At 43.5% G+C, this 26645-nt stretch overlaps 1 non-coding gene across 1 annotated transcript; it reads left to right on the top strand.

Annotated features, from left to right (window-relative positions):
* The first annotated feature begins 1547 nt into the window (after positions 1 to 1547).
* Positions 1548 to 1656, top strand: LOC136468220 (small nucleolar RNA R71). Its single transcript, XR_010761753.1, has one exon. It is a non-coding gene; the product is annotated as a small nucleolar RNA R71 (small nucleolar RNA).
* Positions 1657 to 26645: the final 24989 nt, after the last annotated feature.

The following is a 26645-nucleotide window of genomic DNA, read 5'->3' as shown; positions in this document are numbered from 1 at the left end:
AACTAAAACCACGAAGGATTTCAATCCAACTTGCATATAACCAAAATCACAGTAATTCAACATAACACATCACACGTTACAACATTTCACAAACAGTTTGTAGATAGATTACAACACCTCAGAGTCATAGTTATTACAAACCAAGTCTTGTAAAGTAGCGGAAGCAAATATTTTAACTCACACACACGAGTTCAAATACAAGTACCAGCTTGCCGATCACATCCCACAAAAGCATTCGGATAAGATAAACAGAGATTGTTGTTGCTCCTTTTGTTTACTGTTGTCTCTTCGGGCAAGTACAACTTTTGTGGATGACCAGGAGATTGCAAGATACGATTCTTGAAAGTAAATTTCTCCTTCTTATCCTTGATTGTGAAGCAGATCTTGGCACTATCTGCGTAGATGATGGCTTTTGCGGTGCTTAGGAAAGGTTGGCCCAAAATAATAGGTGCCCTTATATCTCCACCTGTTTTTAAAACCACAAAATCTACGGGTATGTATGATTGTCCCACTCGTACACAGATGTCTTCAAGAATTCCCTTAGGGTAGCAGAGGGACTAATCTGCAAGCTGAAAAGCATATTTGTGTACAACAAAGTATCTCCATTAATTTTATCATAAATTACCTTAGGCATGATGTTGACACTTGCTCCGAAATCATAGGCAGCTTCTTGGAAAATGTGAGGTCCAATGGCTATGGGGATGACAGGTCTTCCTGGATCACCTTTCTTTTTAGGCAAGGAATAATCTATCCATCCTCTAGCTGATGGTTGTATGGAGTAGTATGCTGCATTGTGAATATCGTCAAGATTTATAGTTTCTAGATCTTTTGGTTGCTCTGAAATCTTACCTTTGTTGGTTGGAGAAACAACAACCGCCAACTGAGCTATTTGTGATTCTATCATCTTATTCAAGCTATGCTGGTTTTTAATGGCAGAGGAGAAGCTATCCATTGTATTATTTATGTTTTCTAAGATTCTATCATTGGAGGCTAGTTTTCTAGATAAGCCCTACATTATTTTAGCTTGGCTAGAAATTAACTCTCTCAAGGGTAGTTGGTTATTGAAATTATTACCTTGATAGTTACCTTGGTAATTATCTTAGTAATTTGACCTTTGTTGCTGATTCCATCCTTGATTTTGTTGAGGACGAAAGTAGTTGTTATTGATGAAGTTCACATCCTCATGGGTTTTAGGATGGTTACTCCCTGAATGCCTAGTGTTTCCATATTCTTCACATGTCATGCAGGAATCATAAATGTGCATGACTTCTTGCTTCTCATTAGCTCGATCTTCGAGCTTCTTCATCAGTAGGTTCATCTTGGCAGATAGCATGTCTACTTCCTTGAGTTGATACATACCTCCACCTATCTTGTGGGTCTGAAGATGTTCTTCATTCCAACCTTGGTTGGAGGCCATCTTCTCCATGAGAGCTGTTGCACCTAGGATTGTGAGTGACAAGAATGCACCTCCAGCAGCAGCATCCATATTCTCACAGGTGCTATTGGTCAGCCCATGGTAGAAAGTCTACATGAGTAGCCAATTCTCTATCCCATGATGAGGACATTCTGGTATGTAATCTTGAAAGAGTTCCCATGTCTTAGGGACAGATTCATCGTGTTGTTGTTGGAAACTTGTGATTTTCCCACGTAGAGCATTGGTCTTGCCTATGGGAAAGAACTTTGCTAGGAAGGCAGTGGAGCAGTTATCCCATGTAGTGTTTCTATCTTTGTTGGCATAGAACCATTGCTTCACCTTCCCCAAAAGTGAGAATGGGAAGAGGCGAAGTAATATGGCATCTCTGGTTACGCCCTTGATGGTGAAAGTGCTATAGATCTCCAGGAAGTGTTGGAGGTGAGCACTCGCATCTTCATGTGCCTTTTCGCCAAACTGGCTGGCTTGCACCATGTTGATGAGAGCAGGCTTGAGCTCAAATCCATTGTCTCTGACATTGATTGCTAGTCTAGTACGGATGTTGGTTGTAGTAGGAGCAGAGAATTCACAGAGTGTCTTGTGAGCCATGCATTGAAAACTGGTATTAAGCTTTGCCTTATCTGGTTGTCTTCCAATTCTAAAGCTAAAACTTTCTTAAGTTTAGCTCTAGTTCTCTTGATTAATGCTTCTGAATCTTCAATGTATTTTGTTGGAAGGTCAAAACCGATCATACATTACCCTGCATAAGATATAAAAGTAGATAGAACAAGGGTAAACCTATTTGAGCACAGGTCAGTGGTTATCTTGATCACATTAGTAAGTACAAAGTTATCAATATTTCCTTCTTGCCTAGCTACCTTCCCCGGCAATGATGCCAGAAATGCTTGTTGGCATTTCTTAAGGTCACTACTAAGAACAAGGTTTTGAATTTAATCTCTAGCAATGACACTAGAAATGTTTATTGGTATTTACTTGTGACTTGAAAGAAAATATCTAAATGAAAAGAATCCGCAAGCGCATAGATAATATACCATTGTAGCACTTCACCTAGGAGTATTCCAGGTATCGTTATTTATATTTTTACCATAGGGAAGGACGAGCAGTTGGAATATATTGATAACTTATATGTATGATGGAGAAATAAACCATAACCAAACTTCTACTCATAACAGGGGTAAGTCATGAGATAAATATGATAAGTAATGATAAATGATAATTAATCACTCAGAGTATTCCTTTCTATGGCATTAGCATTGCTAAGTAGAATATTAGAGGAATAATTCCTAAGTCATTCTTAATTACAAGTCAAAGCATATCTTGATTAGTGCAATTATACTTAGTAGTCATGGCTAAGATCAACTTCATATCTACACATAAGGAATATTACTAATGAAGATTAAGAACAGAGCTTGTCTTCCTTCGTAACTAGATCCTACTTGTCCTATATTCGGGAGTGGACTACAAAGGACTTAACGGGAGTGTCACATATGCGATCTACCACTTGGCCCAGAGTATAGGGTGCATCCACAAGTAAACAGTGTATAAGCACCACGCTTACACAATGTTGACCACTCACCCTTGGTACCTTAGAGCGAGCGCTATATGAACTTATGCTTGAACATGATGATAATCTAACTATACTAAGCATATAATCAAAGTAGACAATGAACATAATAACTAGGAACATGAATAATATTAAGAACAATGTCATAATAATTGTAGCAAACATATAAAAGTAATGAGAGATACAAAAGAGAGGGGGTACAAAGGCTATACCAAGCCATGCTCTTGACATGATCAGGAATCCAAGTGAAGCTTGCCTCCCTCTAGATCTAGCCTAGCTAGCTATGCCCTAAAATATGGTGGAACTCTAAGGATGATTAGGGTTTCTATCTTCTCTAATGATTAGATTAGGGTTTGATATGCCAAAGAGTGGTAGGGGCTAGTATATATAGGCTATAACATCAATCCTGAGCCCTCGGATCAAACAAACTTAAAAGAATGGCATAGATGCAATCTAGGAGGTGGTGGAGAACCGATGTCATGAGGCAGAGGCTAATAGTGGGACTAGCCGGCCTGCAGGTGGGACCAACCTACTGGCCAAAGCTGCCTGCGTCGCCCTCATGCGACATCATCACCATGCCAAGCAGAGCCTCAATGTCGCCAACTACGCAGCGCTGAGGCCCCACTTCCTCTTCACCACATCGGAGCACCAAGGATGCCGAGCCAACCCCATCATGGTCCTGCACCTCCATGAGCCACCAATGAGCAAACCAACATCGAAGCCTCCGCCTTTCACTCCTTCGTTGCCCTTGCCTAAAGATTGTGCTTCGTGCCTTGTGTCATTCACCGTAGGAAAGCCGCAGCCTCGCCTTGCCATAGAGCCGTGATGTTGAGCCATCTAGGCCTAATGCCCAGACGCAACCCACCGAAACAACTACCTCGGGCGTGAACTGAGGGTGGATGCGTCCATGATGACATCGTGCCGCCTAGCCCTGAAGCCCGTCCACGCCACCAGATTGGCCACACGAAGATGTTGTGCACCCAGTGAATGGGCATGGCACCCTTGTCACGGCCGAGACATCAGTACAACCTCATGTCTCCTCTGTAATCACAAAACCCTAGTGAGTTCTTACCAAAGCCTAGCCCTTTTCCCCTATGCCGTCATTGCCTTGACGCCAGATTTGAACCTTCTCACTAGGTAGTGCCTGCTTGCCTCGTTCTCTATCTTCGTCAGGTTGCTGCCATAGCCGACCTCGACATCAAGGACATGAGCCCACCAGGAGCCACCATTGAGCCAGAACCCCAGAATCCCCTCGTCATGACTATGCAGAACCTGATCATGGAAGCACCTTTACCTGCCTTGTGGGGGTATTAACCCCTATACCCTTACGGCTAGGATTGGGCCAGCCCGGATCAGGGGGTCTGGTCCACTAGAAGACGACGCATGGCCCAGCCGATCTACTCAGAGTCCCACGTAAGGAATCAAGGCAGACTTGGAGATCAAGCAAGATCCTGGTCGGTTAGAATAGGAATCCTTATCTAGCCACCTATGGCAATTATAACTGGTTAGGATTAGTTTCTAGATCTATAACCCTACCCCCCAGACTATATAAGGTGGGCAGGGGACCCCTCTCAAAAATCATCTCATTAACATACAGCAATACAATCAGACGTAGGATGTAGGTATTATGCCTTCACGGCGGCCGAACCTAGATAAAACCTCGTGTCTGTCTTGCGTCACCATCTCGTTCGTAGCTTGCACACCTGTCTGCCGATAATCTACTACCTTGGGCATACCCCTAGGTAGACTGCCAACCATATTTTGTCAACACACCCTATCATATGCTCTGCCTAAACCAATCTCTCCCTACACCACGCGGACACCCGGCGACGAGCCCAACGGTAAGCTATACAACCCAAAGCTCATCCTTTAACTGGTTGCCTGCATGTCCAGCCTTTGAGCCACATCCATGGTCACTAGGCACACACCCATGGACACCACACACATTGGCATGTGGAGCCGCATAGCTGTGCTCTTACATGCCCATCATAGGATCCTCGGTGCATCACCACCGCCGCAAGCCGCCCATAGACGTGGCTGCGCACACGAATGCCGCACCCATAGGCATGGACATAAGCCAACAAGCATAGTACACACACAGCCACCATCTGGTGATCGCCATCATTCTAGCACACACCCGCATGCACATAGCCTAGGTAGGCACGGTCATAGTTGCACAGTTGCTACTGTCAAAATCCAACCACAACCGCACAAAAACAAGCGCGCTAGTGCACGACACCATTGGCTCACTTGGCATGACGGCGCCGTGCCACTCGTGGCCACCATGGCCTCACCGCCGACACCAAACCCTACCTGCCACCTAGGAACACACCGACCATGCCCCTATGCCCGCCACCACTATTGTGCCCTCCATGGCCATCGTCGTTGCCTCTGGGTAGGAAAGGTAGCACCTTTCATGCACATGCCACGCACACCACTCGTGGCATGGCACTGCCACCATGGCCAAATGGCACTCACATGAATGCACTATTAGCCCATAGGATCACCGACTCAGGTGAGTCGACCACTCACCAGTCTTGCCAACCACGGATGAGCACGATAGACGCTGTCTGACCACACTCACTATGGCTAGAGGTAGAAGAGGGAGAATAGAGCATACACACACAACAGAGACATCAGCGTTGGCTCAAGCCCTATATAGGAGATGGCAAATCTAAACTCTCTTTGTTGAGTTGTAGTGGCAAACTATATATATACAACTCTACCTATAACACCCTAGGTGTTTAGGCTTCCACTAAATTGCATGTCATTTCATAAACATGTGCATTATCCATGTCATCATGCCATTATCATTGAAACATACATATGCAATATTTTAAATTGTATGTGTTTCAGGCTTGATTGCTTAGAGTGGTAGTAGTGCAACATGTGAATGCAACATGAAACTCTCATACCTTGAAACATGGCAATATGGTAGTAATGTGCCAAGTATAAAATAATCACAAAGTCATGAAACATGCGAAACATTTCATTACAACATTGGGTAAATTGCTTGTTTTGATTGTTTCATCACATGTGATCAATTGAAATGGTATAACAATTGTGTAAAGTGGTTGATCATGGTCTAATACACCTTAACTACACTTAGAGTAATTGTTTGGACATTGTTCATGTAGGTCAAAATGACAAAATTGCCCTTGAATGGAGGTTTGACTTGAAATGAACCCTAGAGTGCCACTGTTTGACTAATTCAAAAGTCCAAGTTAGAGACTTTGCATGGCTGTGCACTCTTTACCAAAGTTGTAGCTAATTTATCAAGGAACAAAAGTTGTTTTATGGCCAACTCATGAAAATGTGTGGAACATGGTCAAACATGGCCCACAAGTCAGAATTTTAGACTGATTTCATACTTAGAAATTTTCCTAAGTCTTTATGTGTTTTGCAGTTTCGTGTACCCAACTATTTCACCTTGTATCTCCCTAACAGAGCCAAACCAGCTAGAGCTCCAATAACAAGAGTTGTAGTTCACATATAGATGATCAACTTTGTTAACTATGGCATAGTCTAGAACATCACGGTTTAGGAGCAATTAGCCATCCAACTCGCTCTGTCAGTCACCTTCGATGATCACTGAATCGCTGTTTTCAGAAATTGGTCAGTGACCGTCATGGCCGACCGGCTCAGGCGACATTCACCACATGGTGTTCATGTGCTGCCAAGGTCACCACGTCGCGCATCCATGCTCCAGAAGAGGGCCAGCGCTCGCCGCTCCATTTCTCCCTCTCGCCTTCCCCGCGCGCAGCGCCATGTTCACAGCAGCCACCCACCATTGTCGACTGAGCATCGCTGCCACCATGCATGCACGCCACCACGAAAACACATTGCCCCATCCACCTGTAGCCTTGCCGTGGTCTCCTCTACCTTCTCCACCCCACCGTCGGTTCAATCGAGCCTCGGTAAGGGCGAATCGTCGGTTTCCTTCCACCGTCGCCATGGCTGTTCTCGCCGGAGATGGTGCTCCACATGGCCAGCTCTCCTTGTGCCATTGCTATCCCTCCTCTGCCTTGAGCTAGGTCTGGTGAACCCTACTGAAGCCCTTAGAGCCACCCGTTAGGGCTGCGACGTCGTAGCGTCGTTGGAGCCGGCCGTGCCGTGACCGAGCGCCACTGTGGCCATCGCCACCCCTCCTAGTTGCATCAATAGCTACGAATAAGGGTTCCCCTAGGTCTGCTAGGATGAGGCGAGCACGTAGACACCCTTGCCTTCGTCGGAGAAGCTACCGGCGACGAGCTTCGCCGCCGTCTCTTTCTCCTCCCCTGCCTGTCTTGCTGTCACGCGGGACCCGGCTGTCAGCCGCCGAGGCTGAGGCGGGAGCCCAGCGTGGGCCACGCCGCATCTTGGGCCGCACCTATATGCTTCACGGGCCGCTGTTCCTTCGGGCCGGCCCAACTGTGGCTGAGTTTTGTTTCCTTATTTATTTTGTTTTATTATTTCACAGATTTGTATTGATATTCAAAAATCTGTATTTCTTAGTATATAGATCCAAATGCTATGGTTCTAATTTTGTTGAGCTCCTAGTATTGTCTAGTATTTAATAAAAATATTATATGAGCACACGTTTTAGAAATTCTGGATGAATTAAATAGGACTTTGAAATGTGTTTTTGGATACATGCAAACTTGTTTGAATTTTATCTTGAGTTTCTGTGGTCCAAAAATTATGAAATTTTGTGGGTAATCTGTTATTGCTTAGTAGAAGCTCTGGTTAAAATTTGAGAGCTAGTGCATGTGTAGTTTTTAAGTTATAGAAATTCCTTTTATTAATGGATGGATCTTGTGTGAATTTTCATAATTTTTCTATAGATCCAGTATAGGTAAAATTTGGTGAGTAAGGTTCTTATGCTAGAATGATGCTAGGAAAAATGTGAAATCTATTGCTTGACACTTTTCATTAGGGTTTCCTAATTATGCTCAAATTAGACATGTCATCTGTTATTTTGGATACAGCAAGTTATGTTTGCCCAATGGCTTTGAAATTTTTATGGTAGTCTATGTGCAGCATGAGATAGCTACTGTAATTTTTGTAGATTTTTATGAATAGTTTTACTATATATTGCTTAAATCACCTAATTAACTAAATAAATTGGAAAAGGTTATTTAAATAATTTATTTAGAAGTTGGCACTATACTTTCTGATGTTTCTTAGGTATGAAAAACAAGTTGGTAAACTTGGTTTGATCAAGTTATGCTTTTGCACAATCATTAAATAATTAAGTTAGTAACCTTGTCATTTTGGACAGATTCTAGGTTTGCTAGAAATTGATTTGGTTAACATCAGAATCAGGCTTTGCTGTTTACCATTGATTTGTAGAACAATTCATAAGATTTCCAGAATGTCCTCATACAAGTCATTTGGATTTGTATAACTCTTGTTGTGATTTAATTACGGGAATACTTGTATGCATATGAAACTTTAAATGTTAAATTATGTATACCGTTACTATTTCTAAGTTGTGGTAATGTTCCTAGGTGTTAGGCCTTTAACCGAAGATGAGCATCTTTATCTTAGGTTATGCAAGTTAGGTAAGTTGATCTTGTTCTTTAAGTTAAGTTATATACATGCTTAAAGTGATTTGAATAGGGCTAGTCTTACTCGGTAAACGAGTGTCCAGTGATGCTTTCATAAACACTCACTGTGATTCATTCATCATTGAGCATCATGTCATTCCTTATGCATCCATGGTATTTATCTTATGCATCGGCATGCAATAGGTGTACCGGAAGGAGTGACCCTACTAGAATTCGAGGAACCGAGCAAGCAGCAGCAGCCGACACCGGAGATTCAGGAGGAGCAGCCTTCAGGAGAAGTGCCAGACGACGCCGCCGTTGAGTGCCCGGATCACTGTCCTTGCAACTTTGTGAAAGGCAAGCCCCAGAGCATATTAAGCCTCCTAATTTCCAAAATGCAGTTACATTATCATTATTATATATCTATATATATTGTTGCATTAAGTTTAGGTGTTGGATGCAAACAATTGCTGCATTGGTTATCCAATCCTTGTCCAGATATTGTTACCCTGAATCCTATGTAGCTCAGGCTCATGTAGTGCTTAGCCCTGCTTAAACACGGTAGAAGTCAGGTGATTTCCTGTCACCTATGAGATATAGGAAGATACATGTGGCATGGTTGGCTATATTTGCTATCATGGAAAAGAACCAGTCTTAATTTGAAATGAAGACCGGACAGAGGCTTGCCGGTTTGCAGTGACTCCGTCTGTGTCGCTTAAGGACTGATTCTTGGAGCCTTTCCTGTTCATGTTGAATGCATGCCTCTCTCTTAGTTGGCCGGGTCTGGAGACCGACCACGAAGCTGAGTAGTTCAACTCAGGCCGGGAGTCGATAAGTATAAAGTACGCCTCAGAAGGGAGCCATAGGCGTGAGTCCAAGGGCAGGTGATTTAAAAGTCCTAATCGTCCTGGCAGAAGGGTAATCCCTGAGAGTGCTAGCGCTGATGGAACCCACGAATTTGGTTCCTGAGTTGTACCAAAGGTAACCCACGGCTACCCTTGCTAAGTATGCCAGGGTGAGAGTTAGGAATACCCCCTCAGCTGAGTTGTAATTCGATTCGAGTCGCCGTCTCTCCCGATTAGTGAGAACTTGACGGGCTTATCTCCAATGTAGATACACTTAATAACATAATGGTTCAGAAATGATGATATGATGATGATAGCCTTATTATACCTGCTATGGTTAATATTGTTTGCTCCTAATAAGTGAGTGCTCTAGTACAGATGCTAATCTAGTGGACAGGTAAATAATGATAAGCTTGATGCTAATTTTAAATTGGTTACTATAATCATAAGCTCTTTTATGCAACTGTGTCGAGCTAGCCCACCTAAAAAGCCTTGCATGATCCTTGGTGTCCTTTATTTCTGATTTTGTCGAGTAAGTCTAGCTGAGTACCTTCTCGTACTCAGGGTTTATCTCCCACCTGTTGTAGATGACCAGTTCTACTTTGGTTGCTGCAAGTACTACCTTCTCCTAGCTGGGGATGAAGACTAGACCGTTGGGCACGGTCTCTACTAGTTCTCGTACCTGATAATGCTTTTGTGGGACATGACTCAGACTTGGCAATGCAATTGAAAACTATGATGTTTGTACCAAACTATGTTGCTTCTGCACACTCAAACTTGGTTTGTAATATTCTATTTCAACTCTGATGGATGTAATCCGAATGCTACTTGTGAAATGTTGTAACGGATGATGTGTTGTGTTGAATCACTACGATCTTGGTTTGTATGTCGAGAGTTGGTTGAAATCCTTCGTGATTTCCGGACTACCGGGATTATGGGAGCTTAAGTACAGGAATTTGATCGCTTTGGTGATTGTTTTTGTACTTACGTTCTTATGATTTGGTCAGTTCTGTTACACTACCCATCTAGTCCTAGTACAACTGCCATGCTGCTATAGTTACTAGATAACATAGTAGGGCTGACTCTGGTGCCTGCCCCTGTATGTGGCTATAGTGTGGTAGGTGAACCATTCGGCGCGTGCCTCTACAGCGGCTATAGTACGATAGCAGGGGGCCATTTTAGCGCTGCCTTCCCTTGCTATGTGTTCACACAAGGAAGTAGTAGATTATCTAACAATTCTTCCCCTAATCCTACTGCTAACCCTTGTACCCCCTCTATGCCGATCATCTCCTTTAGCTCCATGAGTTGAAGATGTCCGAGCGGCTTGGTGACGACATCCGTGAGTTGCCGACCAGTTTTGATGAACTCGATGACGATCTACCCTTCATCAACACAGTCCCTAAGGAAGTAGAACTTCACATTGATGTTGTTGCTCTGGTCATGGAGAACCGGATTCTTCGTGAGGGCGATTGTGGGCTGGTTGTCCACCATCAGTGCTGGTGGGTGAGCTTCTACATCGGTCAGCTCGCCCAACAACCAGCGTAGCCACACAACTTGGCACGCCACTATGGCTGCCGCTACGTACTCTGCCTTGCATGTAGATAGTGCCACCACCTTCTGTTTCAGCGACAACCATGAAATTGGAGCTGGCTTGAGAATGACGAGCATGCCAGAGGTGCTCCATCGTCCATCGATGTCCCCCACCATGTTTGCATTGCTGAACACAGTGAGCTATAGCCTACTCCGGCTGGTCTTGAGGAAGATGATCCCCTGATCCACCATCTCATTGACGTAGCATAGTAGTCGCTTCACCGCAGCCTAGTGATCCTCTTTGGGATCCTCCATAAAACAACTGATGTAGCCCATGGCAAACACAATGTCCAGTCTCATGTGGACTAGGTAGTGTAGACCGCCGATGATGCTCTAGTAGAGTGTTGCATCCACCTTCATCGCGGTGCTGGCCTTCGTTAGCATCAGCCGCTCCTCCATCGAAGTCACATAAGGCTTGCACTTAGCCTTGACGCTCTGCTCTAACAGCTTTGAGGCATACACGCTCTGACCAAGTGTGGGTTCCTCCTTGCCTTGTCTCATCTCGATGCCGAGGTAGTAGGAGAGTGCACTAAGATTGCTCATTCAAAAACGAGCCGCCATCTCACGCTTGAAGCTATTGATGTCCGCTGCATGCGCGTCGGTGACAATCAAGTTGTCCACATACACACCGACGATGAGCTCCTCCTTCCCCCATCACCGCATGTAGAGCGCGTGCTCAGTTGCGCACCTTGTGAACCCAAGCTCGCCTAGCATGGCGTCAAGCTTGGCATTCCACACTCATGGGCTTGCCATAGCCCATAGAGCACCTTGCGTAGTCGGAGCACCCTGTGCTCTGTTCCCTTGATGGTGAAACCTAGAGGTTGCCTGACAAAGATCGTCTCTGCTAGCTCACCGTTGAGGAAGGCCAATTTAATGTCCAAGTGATGGACACGCCAGTCCTTTGTTGCTGCTAAGGCTAGTAACAAATGAATAGACTCCATGCGCGCTACTGGCGCAAAGACTTCCTTGAAGTCAATGCCCTCGCGTTGAACAAGGGCGACAAGGGGCTCCTTGTGCTTGATAATGGCATCGAGCTCATCCTACTTGACCTTGTACACGCACTTTAGGCTGATCGAACGGCATCCTAGAGGTCGATTGATGAGCTGCCATGTCTCATTTTCCTCGATTGACTTCATCTCCTCTAGCATCGCTCATCGCCAGTTTCCATCGTGCTCCAGCAGTGCAAACATGGGTGGTTCCTCTACACTAACGAACAGCAGCTCTTGGTCATTGAGCAGCCAACTAGCTAGGCCTGAGGGTCTTGTGCCACCAACGATGTCATCTAGCCTATGGAACCGCACCTTCTCACCTTCGTGGAAGGCATCCACAAACTCAGTGATGTCATTTGGAGGTGAGGCAAACTCGATCAATGTTGATGGAGTTCCCTGTTCCACCGGAGTGCTCGGCACAGCACCTAGAGTGCTCGACACCCTAGTTACAGTGCTCGGCACTACTTCTAGACAGCTCGTCACTACTCCTGTAGTGCTTGGCACCATTGTAGGAGTTTTGAACCTCAGTCTTGGAGTGGTTGGCACCACTGCAAGACCTCTTGGCTCTGCTATGGGGCTGCTCGGCACCCATCCTGAAGTGGTCACTACCACTATAGAACCTCCCAGCACCACTCCTAGCGTGCTTGGCATCCCTCCCAAAGTGCTCGGCACTACCCTAGGAGTGCTTGGCTCTGTTGCTGGAGTGCTCAGCATCCCTCCTAGAGTGCTCGACACCTCTTCCCCAGTGTCTCCACCACTATGGATGACCAGGTGCTCGATGATGCAGGTGCTGGTGAAGCCGCTAGCTTCCCTCATGCTCAGACTGTTCCAGTCCCAAGCCGCCTTTTCGTCGAACATGATGTTGCGTGAGACAAGCACCTTGTCTCCACATGGGTCATAGAGCCGGTATGCCTTAGTACCCTCCATGTAGCCTAGGAACACCATTGGTGTGCTCCTGTCCTCCAGCTTGGTGAGGATTGGCTTCGTCTTCCTGATGTGGCTGATGCAGCCGAATATTCGAAGGAAGGACACGCTTGGCTTGCATCCATACCAAGCTTCAAACGGCGTCTTGCCTATTAGGGCATTGGTCAGAGCGCAGTTGAGGATGAACACCGCCGTGGTCACCGCCTCACTCTAGAACCTTGCCAGCATGCCTTTGGCCTTCATCATGGATCGAGCCATGCTGACCACCGTCTGGTTCTGTCGCTCCACTAGGCCATTCTGTTGTGGCGAGTACAACATGGTGTGGTGGTGCACCACACCCTGATCCGTGCAGTGTGCAACAAATTCTACCAAAGTGAATTCACCACCGTGATCAGTCCTCAGCACATGGAGCTTCTTGCCACTCTTGGTCTCCACGGGCATCTTGAACTTCTTGATCACCGTCGCCGCTTTGTCCTTGCTCATTAGGAGTTATAGCCACATGTAGCGACTGCAATCATCCATGAGCAGGAGGAAGTACCGTCAATGTCATAGAACTGACCAATTTATAAGAGTACAAGTACAATGGCAGCCCGCAAGCGGTCGCACTATCGTACTTGAACCCATATAAACCCGGTAGTCCATCGAGTACCATGATAGGTCTCGATAAACGATTTACAACAACCAAGATCATACATGATTCAACATACATGTCACATATTACATAAAGTTCACAGATACATTTTCATCATCAGAGTATGAAACAAAGTTATTACAAACCAAGTTCGATAGATAAAAGCGGAAGCAAATTAAGTTTGAAAGTAGTATTTGCCAATATAGTTTGATACAGTGCCAACATATGATCACAATCCACAAAAGCATGTAGAAGGATTAAATAAGAAGCATGCCCAAGGCTTACTCCTCATCCACAGCGGGATAGAAGCAACTCTTGCAATAACCATGATAAATAGTGCCATCTGCAACAATGGGAAATAAACCCTCAGTACGAGAAGGTACTCAGCTAGACCTACCCATCATAAACTAGAAATAAAATGACTCCAAGGATCATGCAAGGCTGTATAAGTGGATATGGCTTAACAACATTTTGCATAAAAAACGATTAACTTAGTGATACAATTATAATTCTGTTATCAAGTTAATTATGAATATCCATCTCTAAATTAGCAACTATCCTGTGCCAAACATGTGGTATATCATTTTAAGAGCATACAATAGTAACCATAGCAGGTATTGTAATTCCATGTTCATTCGAACCATCATGTTCCATAGTACAGTTACTACGAGGTTGGAGCTAGCCAAGTTTCTCACTATCTGGGAGAGACGGCGATTCGAATTGATTTCAACCAGCTGGGAATTTATTCCTAACACAAACCTAGGTCTACCAGCCATGGTAGCCTTAGGTCACATTTGGTACAACTCAAGTACACATTTTGCGGGTTCGCCCAGCACCGCACAATCAGGGACAACCAAATGCCAGGACGTCCAGGCCCAGCCTACCCTTGGGCTTAGTCTGGCTCCCCACACATCCTTACTACCATCCAGAGTGTGCACTTTGACAGAGTGAGGCCTGGCCTGAGTTGAGCTACTTGGCTTCGCGGTCGGAACGAGTCATCCGGCCAGCTAAGTGATAGGCTTGCGTTCAATCTTGTCAAAAAGGCCCAACAACAGTACAGTCCTTAATCGGCATAGATGGAATCACATGAGTTAACCTACCATAGACTCCATCCGGCCTTGATTTACCTTACCCCATGGTTCTTTTTCACGATAGCAATTATAGCCAATCGTGCTTTGGTATCCACCTATATCTTGCAGGTGATAGGAAATCACCTGACTTCTACCGGTCTAAGCATGGCTAAGCATATATTCGATCCTGGACCTATATAGGGTTAAAGGTACTTTTCTGGACAAGGAATTTATATGCATCAGTGGTTTCAAATCAACTCTTATAGCCTAATGCATCAATCATAGGGACTTAAGTAATATTTTATAAAATACCGGGAGACTTAAAATGCTTCGGGGCTTGCCTTTTAGAAAGGAAGTAGGGCGGTGATCAGGGCACTCCAGAAGCTCTTCTGGGTTCTGCTCCTCGCCTTCGGGAGCTATGGCTTGAGGAATCTCCTGCTGGTCCCCTTCCTCTCATTCGTCAAACTCCAGCAACGTTATCTCCTCCGTCGATCCTAGATGCATGAGTATGACATGAGATATTGTGAATGCATTCATGTTGACAAGTATAGTATGATGATACATGATGAATGGATTCTTGCAAGCATTCTTAACAACATGGTGTTAAGTGATAACAAGTGCATCACATTTACTGAGTGTGTGCATATCTCTTCTTGATTATTTAATCAACTACTTCAACAATGCATTTACTATATCACAAAACAGCAGCTACTCGTTTTACTCATAACTGAAGTTCTACTTATCCAATTGTGGTGATCTTGGACTTTCTGGAAATCTTACAAAATTATCTACAACTTTCCTTTAATACTCTTACTGTGATTCAAGAGTTAAATTGGGCAAACAAATCATTCAATCAAATCTGTGCAGAAAGTAAACCTTTCGGACAGCAAACTTGTAACAGCTAGAACTCGAAAACCCTAAGTCCTATGACTGTAAAAATTTAACACAAGGTAGATTAGCAAGTTATCTACAACTTTCTTATTAACAAGTTTTATAGTAGAGACCATTATCCATATGAAATCATCCACACAATCAAAACTATACATGCAGTCTTGTATTTGAATGATAAAGCTATAATTAGTCATTTGTATACAATCAATGGCTTCTAAGCCTTACCATTGACATCAACAGTTACTATGCAACATAAGAACCATAGAAAACATTATGCTTAATCATAATCTAATTATTTAATTGCCTTTCTTAATTTAATTAAATAATTAGGGTAAATAATAGACATATACCAAAGATGCATCATAAATTCTCAAAACTTTACAGTGGCTTACTAGTGCTACCAATAGACTACTGTAAAAGTTTCATGCCATTTTACCAAGGAAAGCATCCTATGCAAAAATGACAAGGCATAAAGGCTTAAAATAGCATAAATAGAAAACCCTAGTGAAAAGTGTCGAGCAACAGATTTTATATTTTTCTTAGCATCCATATGGAGCACATGAACTCTAGATATAAATTAAACAAGTTTACATACATTTAAAAATACATTTCAAGTTTCATTTTAAATCCTCCAAAAACTCTACTACAAATGCTAATATCATATTTTTCATAAATACTACACTTCCTAAGGAACACTACAAAATTTGGTACACAAATTTTGGATCTCTATAGCTCAACTTATAAATTTTCAAAGTTGAATACAAAAATAGGAACAAATGAACTAGCCTACTGCACTACAGTCAATGACAGGCGGGACCCGCTGTCAGACGACCCCACATGTCAGTGAAACAAGAACAGGGCACGGCGCTGCTTCAACGCGGTCCGGCCACTGCTTGTCGCCGGTGAGCTCACCGGCGGGGACAAGTGAACCTACATGATCTACGGAGCAGCGCGCATCGAATGGCCTAGGTGGTGGCAGTGGAGGGTGGGTGGAGCATGCTCGTCGCTGGCCATGGCGGCATGACGGTGCTGCTCAGCGGTGCGCCGGTCATCACCAGCTATGGGGAAGCCAGGTGAGGCGCGCTATAGCATCACGATGACCGTGCAAACCTATCTAGATGACCTAGGCAGCAGGAGGTGCTTTGACGAAGCTTGTCCATGGCACAGTGGCACAGAGGTCAGAACACGGCGGCGTGGGTCATCGTGTTCCGCACCGATGGGACCACTAATGGAACATCATAACACAAGCTAATACCCATCCTAACCAAGCTCTAACGCCAACAATCGGAAGAAAAGTGCATGCGAGCCGAGCGGTGGCAAGCTTGCCATGGAGGCGGCCATGGCGGCTAAGGTTTTGGCGAGAGGGGAAAAAGGCAATACGCCCTCACCGAAGTGCAATTGACACCGCCAATACGCTGAGGCGGTGGAGGTGGATGTGGCGTAGCTATGGGCGAGATGGAGACGGTGGCTGTGCGGTGGAGCGCATGCAAGGCGATGGTGGAGGCGAGGCTGTGCTCGATGGCGAGGCTGCGCTGCTATGAATGGCGAAGGAGGAGGTAGAGAAAGGAAAATGTGAGCGCGGGGATGGAGCAGCGGGTGCGGAACATGATATACTACGCTCTGGCCTAACACGGCCACACTAGGCAGGACATCGGCGACGCGCGGCCTCCATTGGCTCCACGCAACGGGCATGCTCTGGTGACGGTCAGCCACCAAAGCCGTTGATTCAGTTCGTTCAGTGCTACGACGGACCGACTGACGACGCAATTTCAAAGCGATCAAACGGAAAATCCGCAGCTCCATTGTGTAAACAACCTAAATGGAAATTGCCGACCTATGTACCAGCTCCAATTGTTCTTAAAGGATCATGTGCTAACTCTCAACCTGAACCGAGTTATTTCATCCCAAAGCCGAGCTTGTCAGCACTGTCAGTGAAAAGGACTTAGCGAATTTCTCTAAGTGTTGAAAACAAGGAATTGATGATTCTTGTAAACCTAATTCAAGCATGTTAGGAGCTAAACCAGTCTATGACCAAAAAATAAAAGTTGTTCCTTTTGCCAAATACTACAACTTTGCTTTAGTGACCACCTCCATGCAAGGTCTCTAGCACATAGTTCAAACTTGGTCAAACATGCTACATTCAAAAGATGGCTTATTCATGAACTATGACTTAGTGACCAAATTACCCCTAACCATGAATACCAAAGTTGTTCATAATGATCTTCTAAACATGTTTAAGCCATTGGTAAGGTCACACACTCATTTCATGCATTGGTCACACATAGAGCTATCCAGGTCCACATGCATAACATCACTTGAGTACTTGATTAGACAAAATGATCTTCATGAACATTGTGCCACTAGTCATTATAAGTGTAGCTAATATGTTTTAGTGACTCACATCTATCATTTACATGTATTCACTCATGATCATAAGCATAGATACAAGGAGACATGAAATAACAAGCATGTTTCATATGTTTCAATTGTAAAAGCTTAAATATGAATGCTTGATGCTCATGCTCATGCAATGCAAGTCAATTTATGCAAGGCTAACACCTAGGGTGTTATAGCCCCTCCCCCTTATAAAAATCTCATCCCAAGATTTGCAGGACCTACCATTCTTGGAAAAAGTTGGGATAAACCTCTTGTAAATAATCCTCCCATTCCCACATAGCATCTTGTTCACTGTGATTGTTCCACACCACCTTATAGAACTTAATGATCTTACTCCGTGTCACTCTTTCTATCTCTTCTAACACTCAGATTGGCTTTTCTTCATAAGTCAAATCCAATTGAAGCTTCATGTTGGTGGGTGCAATAGCTTCTTCTAGTACACGAAGACATTTCTTTAATTGGGAAACATGGAAGACATCAAATATTGCACTCATCTCGGGTGTAAGTTGTAACTTATAAGCAACATTTCCTTTCCATTCCATAATCTTGTATGGTCCTACATATCTAGGCGCAAGCTTCTTTTTCACTCCAAATCTCTTCACACCTTTCATGGGTGATACCTTCAAGTATACATAGTCACCCACTTCAAAAGTCAGTGGTCTTCTTCTTTTATTAGCATAACTCTTTTTGTCTCGATTGAGCTGCCTTTATATGTTGTTGGATAATACGCACTTGCTCTTCAGCTTCATTGACAAAGTCAATACCAAAGTATCTCCTCTCACCAGGCTCAATCCAATTCAACGGAGTTCTATATTTTCTGCCGTACAAGGCTTCAAATGGAGCCATCTTGATGCTTGCTTGATAACTGTTGTTGTAGGAGAACTCAGCTAAAGGTAACCATTTCTCCCATGAACCTTTGGAAGATATAACAAAAGCTCTTAGCAAATCTTCTAAGATCTAGTTCACTCGCTCAGTTTGTCCTGAAGTTTGCGGATGGTATGCTAAACTTCTGATTAGCATAGTTCCCAAAGCCTAGTGCAAGTGTTCCTAGAAACAAGCTATGAACTGCGGTCCTCAGTCTGAGATTATGGTCCTAGGTACTCCATGTAGTCTCACGATATGAGAAACATATAGTTCAGCGTATTTCACTACACGGTCTGTTGTGTTCACCGGTATAAAATGTGCTAATTTGGTGAGACGATCTACAATGACCCATATTGAATCATGACCTTGTTGTGTCATTGGAAGGCCTGTGATAAAGTCCATACTGATTTCTTCCCATTTCCAACCTGGAATAGGCGATGGCTGAAGTAATTCGGTAGATTTTATATGAACAGCTTTTACTCTACTGCAGTTATCGCACCTAGCGACATAGGCTGCGATCTCCTTCTTCATCTTAGTCCACCAAAAACAGGTTTTCAAATCTTGATACATCTTACTACTACCTGGATGGATAGACAATTTGGATGAATGAGCTTCCTCTAGAATTTGATTTCTAAGCTCATAGTCTTTCGATACCACAAGTCAGTTCTCAAACCATAGTACACCCTTTTCATCTAATCTGAAATGCTTGGTTTCTTGTTCTTGCATTTTTCTCTTGATGTGACCTGTACCTACATCTGTCTGCTATAGCTCTATGATTTTGCTCTCAAGTGAACAACTGATAGTGATATTGTGCAGTACAACAGGATGTAACAAATTGAAGCCATCTTCCAACAATGCTTACTCAGTGTTGCAATGAGATTTCTAACTGAGTGCATTGGCTACAACATTGGCTTTGCTAGGATGGTAATGCACTTCCAAATTGTAGTCCTTAATCAGCTCTAGCCATCTTCACTGTCTCATGTTCAGCTCTGGTTGGGTAAAGATATATTTGAGACTTTTGTGGTCAGTATGTATATGACATATATTGCCCAACAAATAATGTCTCCATATCTTTAATGCATGAACAACTATTGCAAGTTCTAAATCATGCGTGGGGTAGTTGACCTCATGTTTTCTCAACTGCCGAGAAGCATACGCAATAACTCTTCCTTCTTGCATGAGCACACACCCCAAACCTATACCTGATGCATCACAAAATACATCAAAAGGCTTCTCAATGTCGGGTTGTGCTAAAACAGGGGCTATAGTTAACAGAGTCCTAAGGGTGTGAAAAGTTGCTTCACACTTTGGTGTCTAATTGAACTTTTCATCTTTTTGAAGTAGCCTAGTCATGGGCTTAGCTATCTTTGAGAAATCTAGGATGAAACGACGATAATATCTTGCTAACCCTAGAAAACTCCGAACTTCATGAACCGAAGTCGGGGCCTTCCAATACATGACCTCTTGTACTTTTGATGGGTCTACAGAGATTCCATCTCTTGATAAGATATGACCTAAGAAAGGTACTTTGCTCAACCAAAATTCACACTTGCTAAATTTTGCATATAGCTTATGCTCCCTCAATCTAGATAGAACAATCCTCAGATGCGCTTCATGGTCTGCCTCATTTTCTGAATAAATCAATATATCATCGATAAACATGACCACGAACTTGTCAAGCTCGAGCATGAATACCAAATTCATCAGGTACATTAAGTAGGCAAGAGCATTTGTTAGTCCAAAAGACATAGCTAAATACTCATATAAGCCATACCTAGTAGAGAAAGTAGTCTTAGGTATATCCTCTAGCCTAATCTTTATCTGATGATAGCCTGATCTCAAGTCAATCTTGGAGAATACCTTTGTCTTTGCCAACTGATCGAACAAGATGTCAATGCGGGGCAACAGGTACTTGTTCTTGATGGTCATAGCATTAAGTGGCCTGTAATCCACACACATTCTTAAGGACTTGTCCTTGTTCTTCACAAATAATGTTGGACATCCCCATGGAGATGAACTAGGTTGAATGAGACCCTTGTCCAATAGATCCTGTAACTGAATCTTAAGTTCTGCTAATTCATTTGGTGGCATCCTATAAGGCCTTCTTGAGATAGGTGCCATACCTAGCACTAACTCAATCTTAAATTCCACATCCCTATTAGGTGGTAAACCTGGTAACTCCTCTGGAAATACATCCAGAAACTCACAAACCACTGGGATATCACAAAGGGTAGTGGTTTGGATAGCACAAGCTAAGTGTTGGAGTTCAAAATTTTAGGAGAGTGGTACTAGAAAAGCATTCCCTCCCTTGGGTTCTCTCAACATAATAGTATGAGTGCTAGTGTCAATGAGAACACCATGATCGCTCATCCATTTCATGCCTAAGATTACACTTATGGATAACCCAAGTAATACTATCAAATCCGTGGTATACTCCCTCTCTTGGATAGAGATGAGCACATTTCTGACTATCTTATTTGTAGAAATAGTAGCCCCCGCTGAACTTATATTATAACCACCCTTGCTTACTTCAATTATTTTCTGATCCTGTCTAGATGCAAATGCTTGGCTCATAAATGAATGAGAAGCTCCCGAATCAAATAAAACAATAGCGGGATGCTTGTTGACAAGAAACATACTAGCCATGACAACTTCTCCAGCGGGCACTTCCTCAACAGCGGTATAGTGCACGTATCCCAGACGTGCCCTTGTGTTCGCCTGCCTCTGATTGTTCTGATTCTGATTGGCATTCTTCTTTGGGTGGGGGCATTCCTTGGCCCAATGTCCAACTTGATTGCAGTTAAAACAGGGTTGATTACTCCTAGGTCCTATGGAGCTTCCCTGATGGCCATTTCCTTTAGGTAAGGCAATAGTGAATGCCTTATGGAACACTTTATGAGGACTACTATTCTGAGATTTTGGTGGTGGAGGCTTGAACTTAGGTGCAGGTGGGCAGAACTGTGGCCTAGCTATGATAGGAGCTCTGGACTATGAAGATCCAGAGGCACCTGCCTCAAATGCCCTCTTGTGACCCTTAGCTGTCGCATGCATGTTGTTATGATTTTCCTGGGTCAGAGCATCTCTAATAAATTCGTTATAGGTGGTGCACTTAGAATTTGCCATGGTCTTCATCAGTTTTGTGCCCAGACCCCACTTGAAGCTCTCTATCTTCTTCTCCTCGGTATCCACAAAACCTGGAGCATACCTAGACAGGTTATTGAATGCATGCATATATTCTATGAGGGTCTTTGTCCCTTGGGTGAGCCTCATAAATTTAGCCGCCTTCATGCGCATTAGGCCTGGAGGAATGTGATGCCCCCAAAAAGCCAACTTGAACTGCTCCCATGTTACTCGCGCATTAGCAGGTAGAGAGGACAAGAAATGTGTCCACCAGATCCTTGCTAGTCCCTGCAACTGATGGGATGCATACTCAGCCTTCAGGTGCTTGGTGACTCTTAGCAGACAAAACTTCTGCTCAATGGTGTTGAGCCACTCGTCTGCCTATAGTGGTTCCTCTGCCACCTTGAAGATAGGAGGCTTTGTATCCAGAAATTCCTTGAAGGTACTATGCTGATTAGGCTTGGGCCCTTATTGCTGTGGGTGGCCATGAGCTATGTTCTGCGCGATGAGGCATAGAGCTTCCTCCATTGTCCTTTGGCTTCCCAAGAATTGGGCAAAGAACTCCTGAGCAGACGGCGGTGGCGATGGGTGTAAGTCATCATCGTTGCCATCATGGCTGCTACTAGCTCCTGCACGGGTGTGAGTCATCTACGAAGTTGCAACAATAAGTGATTATTGGTTGATGTTAAAAGATTGCAGATGAATTTATAATCATGCCAAACTAAAATTACTGGAGACAATCTCAAATTCATACAATAAAAATAGAGGCATAATAATTCATTCTCGCAACATGATACCACCAATTCGATCACTTATCAGACTCATAACATGTTAATATTCAAATCATGATCATTGATAAATCAACTGGAATTTGCATTAGCGTTTAACCAAATGTGCGATAGTCATGCAAATAACAATATTACATGATAGTCCAATCACCAACACCAAATTCAAACTACATGTCCATTACATAACCAGCGATGATACATTAAGCACTTCTACTAAGTACCAAGCGATCTAATCCTCATCATGATCACTATCGAGGTCAGAGATAGGATCATCTCCTTCCTCAGGCTCCACCTCTTCCTCTTCCTCATCCTCATCTTCCTCCATATTTAGACCATCTTCTTCCCCATCAAGGATTGGGTTCAGCTAGTTGTTCAAATAGTGCACTTCATGCTGAAGGTTCATCACTTGAAGTTGAGCCTATGTAAGCTACTGACGTAAGCCCCTTTCGGCATGGTCCTAGGTGTTACTCATGTCATGGTGCCTATCCCATTCTATCCTTACTGCAGCAACACAATTCTGTGCTGCATCTTGCTGGCGTCTAGCTGTGGACACCATAGCATGGGTGGCCTCCAACTGCTCCCATAGTCCTGCAAGCAATGCTTGATCATTAGCTCTCGCTTCTTGGGCTGCTACTCTCTGTTGATCCACTTGCTCCATTTGGGCATGGAGAGTGCCCAAAGCTGCATAGGCTTGGTCAGATTCCCATTGGGCTTTACTTGCGGCTTTCTTTTGCTTGCGCACACATTTCTTGAGCTTATGCTATGCGGCTTCAGCTCTCATGAGCTTGTCCATGCAAGTGGTGTATGATTCCTATCAGAAATACCTAGTGTCCTAGCGTGTACAAAACATCTTCATCACCACAAACATTGCACTCATAGCGGGACTAGAGCTATTTGCCCACTCATCCCAATCTCGGATCAATGCATTTTGGTTGCGTTGTTCCCATATTGCTGTGGATGGATCCACACAAGGAAACATACCCACGGCACTGCCGGTAAGTGCATCCCCATGCTGTTGGCAGATTTGACTCAAAACCTCAAAGGCCACTACTTGGGCAGCCTCCCAAGGAGTTTTCCCTTCTGATTCTGCCTTCCACTCCTGCCAGAAGGGTGCTTGGGTGTGGGCCAGTATAGTTAGCCGCATCTTGTACCATGGCTACCCCTCTAAGTACTCTTCATTCTAATGATAAAGGGGCGGTTCATGGTACCCCAAAAAGTGCAAAACTCTCCACAGTAGAGTGGGCATTCCGAAAACCATTAGGAAATTCTCACATCCAACTGGTGCTGCCATCTGTACCATCAACATGTACAACTTTGTGAGATAAGGCCATAATGGATAAGAGTTACATAACCGAGTAAGAAATTTATAAGGGGAGGAACAATGTAATTATTTTAATGATAATTATCATGATGCATGCTCGTTCTGTACGTCCTCACAAACTTAGGAAAAATTATTCTAACGACATATATGGTGGCATATATACGTTCTCTCATATATAGCGTAACTAGTCGAGCTACATGTTTCGTTGTTAGTGTACCTGCATAAAAGTTTCATTTTGGCCCATCCCATAATTAAATATGCAGAATGTAAATCTAAATACTTCCATATATGTATACCCATACATATACTTCCATATCAAAGCTACCCGATAACAGTTTATACCAACAATTAAATACGCACCACATACACATGCAAGCATGCATACATAGTCGTACCAAAGCTAACTCTCCCTGACCGCACGCTCACATCTTGCGATCATACCACTCATCAACTTACCTTGGCGTAGAGGCATTTGATCCATACATTACCATTCAAGTGAATGACATCCATACAATAGCATGCCATATGGACAACAAAATTTAAAACCCCCAAGTTAGTACTTAAATAGCCACCTAAAAGTTCTTAACTTGGGCATAAGGAAAGTGATCACTGGCACACTTTAGATTTCAAATACCTATTTATATAGCTATTAGTTGCTAGAAAGGGTTTTGGAAACAAAAACTTTTGTTTTAAATACACATGTGACAATTAACGTTGAACCTTGCTCTGATGCCAGCTATCGCAGAACCGACCAATTTATAAGAGTACAAGTACAATGGTAGCCCGCAAGCGGTCGCACTGTCATACTTGAACCCATATAAACTCGGTAGTCCATCGAGTACCACGACGGGTCTCGATAAACGATTTACAACAACCAAGATCATACATGATTCAACATACATGTCACATATTACATAAAGTTCACAGATACATTTTCATCATCAGAGTATAAAACAAAGTTATTACAAACCAAGTTCGATAGATAAAAGCGGAAGCAAATTAAGTTTAAAAGTAGTATTTGCCAACATAGTTTGATACAGTGCCAACATACGATCACAATCCACAAAAGCACGTAGAAGGATTAAATAAGAAGCCTGCCCAAGGCTTACTCCTCTTCCATAGCGGGATAGAAGCAACTCTTGCAATAACCATGATAAACAGTGCCATCTGCAACAATGGGAAATAAACCCTGAGTACGAGAAGGTACTCAGCTAGACTTACCCATTAGAAACCTAAAATAAAATGACTCCAAGGATCATGCAAGGCTGTATAAGTTGATATGGCTTAACAACATTTTGCATAAAAAGCGATTAACTAAGTGATACAATTATAATTCTGTTATCAAGTTAATTATGACTATCCATCTCTAAATTAGCAACTATCCCATGCCAAACATGTGGTATATCATTTTAATAGCATACAATAGTAACCATAGCATGTATTGTAATTCCATGTTCATTCGAACCATCATGTTCTATAGTACAGTTACTACGAGGTTGGAGCTAGCCAAGTTTCTCACTATCCGGGAGAGATGGTGATTCGAATCGATTTCAACCAGCTAGGAATTTATTTCTAACATAAACTCGGGTCTACCAGCCACGGTAGACTTAGGTCACCTTTGGTACAACTCAAGTACACATTTCATGGGTTTGCCCAGCGCCGCATAATCAGGGACAACCAAATGCCAGGACGTTTAGGCTTGGCCTACCCTTGGGCTCAGTCTGGCTCCTCACACATCCTTACTACCATCTAGAGTGCGCACTTTGACAGAGAGGGGCCCGGCCTAAGTTGAGCTACTTGGCTTCATAGTCAGAATGAGTCATCCGGCTAGCTAAGGCATGCGTTCAATCTTGTCAAAAAGGTCCAACAATGGTACGGTCCTTAATCGGCACAGACGGAATCACATGAGTTAACCTACCATAGACTCCGTCCGACCTTGATTTACCTTACCCCATGGTTCTTTTCCATGATAGCAATTATAGCCAACCGTGCTTTGGTATCCACCTATATCTCGCAGGTGATAGGAAATCACCTGACTTCTACCGGTCTAAGCATGGCTAAGCATATATTCGATCCTGGACCTATACAGGGTTAAAGGTACTTTTCTAGACAATGAATTTATATGCATTAGTGGTTTCAAATCAACTCTTATAGCCTAATGCATCAATCATAGGGACTTAAGTAATATTTTATAAAATACTGGGAGACTTAAAATGCTCCAGGGCTTGCCTTTCAGAAAGGAAGTAGGGCGGTGATTAGGACACTCTGGAAGCTCTTCTGGGTTCTGCTCCTCGCCTTTGGGAGCTATGGCTTGAGGAATCTCCTGCTGGTCCCCTTCCTCTCCTTCGTCGAACTCCAGCAACGTTATCTCCTCCGTCGATCCTAGATGCATGAGTATGACTTGAGATATTGCAAATGCATTCATGTTGACAAGTATAGTATGATGATACATGATGAATGGATTCTTGCAAGCATTCTTAACAACATGGTGTTAAGTGATAACAAGTGCATCACATTTACTGAGTATGTGCATATCTCTTCTTGATTATTTAATCAACTACTTCAACAATGCATTTACTATATCACAAAACAGCAGCTACTCATTTTACTCATAACTGAAGTTCTACTTATCCAATTGTGGTGATTTTGGACTTTCTGGAAAGCATACAAAATTATCTACAACTTTCCTTT

Source organism: Miscanthus floridulus, chromosome 7, assembly GCF_019320115.1.
Source record: "Miscanthus floridulus cultivar M001 chromosome 7, ASM1932011v1, whole genome shotgun sequence".
Taxonomy (NCBI): domain Eukaryota; kingdom Viridiplantae; phylum Streptophyta; class Magnoliopsida; order Poales; family Poaceae; genus Miscanthus; species Miscanthus floridulus.
Note: the sequence above shows the minus strand (reverse complement) of the source record. Positions and strands in the feature narration are given on the sequence as shown.